We start from the raw sequence: 1,411 nt of genomic DNA, 5'->3' as shown, positions 1-1,411 counted from the left end.
TTTGTAGTTTTGAGTTGGGTAGCCCATGAAGCAAGGTAAGCACAAGCTTATTTGTGCCTACTTAAAATTCTGTCGTTAAAATTCTCAGAAGTGTTTTAGATACTTACTGATCTGTAGTAAGCAATTTTCACATGGGTTTCAAGGCATCTGACACCCTTCTGAAATTAACTGTAGATTAGTAAGTAAGCACAAGTCAGTAAGCACAAAGCCTACTTTGCTTTCGGGGCAATCTGACACTGTGCATAGGATCCTTGTGAGTGAGAACTAACATGACAGCACATAATTACACAAGTCTCTTCATGATTTGTCCTCACCAACCTGTTCCGCTTCATTTGCCATGACTCGCCTTTACTCTCCATGCATCAGCCATATTCCTCTTCTCTTTGTTCCTGGAGCACACGTTCTTTCTTACCTAACAGTGTTTGCACATGCCTTCCCCTCTGCTCGTGCCTTCTTTCTTAATTTTCACTTGCCTGACTCTTCCTTATCTGTCAGCTCTCAACCCAAATCATTTTTCTCAGACAAGCCTTTTCTGATCACCCGGTCTAAAGCGAGTCCTGACAAATTGTCCTCAACCACATCATTCCTTAATTGTACTATAAAAGTCTCATTGGTTCCCGCTATGTCTCTTCTCCATGAAGATTTCTTATCTAGCTTTCCACGCTATTATTACCGAGTAAATGACAGATCACTCAGGATAAAAAAGTTTTTAAAAGGATTTAGAGTATGAAAATGAAGGATCAAACCAAAACCAAAACCAATAATTATCAGAGAAGCTGGATGACATGAAGAACGGGGCATCAGGATTGGAGGAAGGTTTATTAACCACCTGTGATAATGCAGAAGACACACCTTATTTGCTGAAGGTAAGTGAGGAGGACTTGGAACACTGGCTGATGAACATCAAACATTTCAGCCTTCGGTATGGATTACAACTCAATGAAAGGAAGACCACTCCTCACAAAGTAGCATCCTTGCCACATTTTCCCAAGATAGATCAGTTTGTCCTTTTAGCAGTCCGTGATACTTTCAATATTCTTCTCTAGCACCACAATTCATATGCATTGCTTTTTTTCCAGTCTTTCTTACTCAGTGTCCAACTTTCACATGCATATGAAGTAATGGGAAATACCAGGGCTTGGGGCAGGTGCATCTTAGACCTCAAAGTAACATCTTTGCTTTAAAGAGATCTTTTAAAAAAAAATCATTTTATTAGGGGCTCATACAACTCTTATCACAATCCATACACACATTAATTGTACAAAGCGCATTTGTACATTCATTGCCCTCATCATTCTCAAAACATTTCCTCTCCACTTAAGCTCCCGGCACTAGGTCCTCATTTTCCCCCTCCCTTCCCGCTCCCCCCTCCCTCATGAGCCCTTGATAATTTATAAATTGTTATTTTGTC

Source organism: Echinops telfairi, unplaced genomic scaffold (genome assembly GCF_000313985.2).
Source record: "Echinops telfairi isolate 266 unplaced genomic scaffold, ASM31398v2 ScPeMD7_30;HRSCAF=105, whole genome shotgun sequence".
Taxonomy (NCBI): Eukaryota; Metazoa; Chordata; class Mammalia; order Afrosoricida; family Tenrecidae; genus Echinops; species Echinops telfairi.
This window is presented reverse-complemented; position numbering follows the sequence as displayed.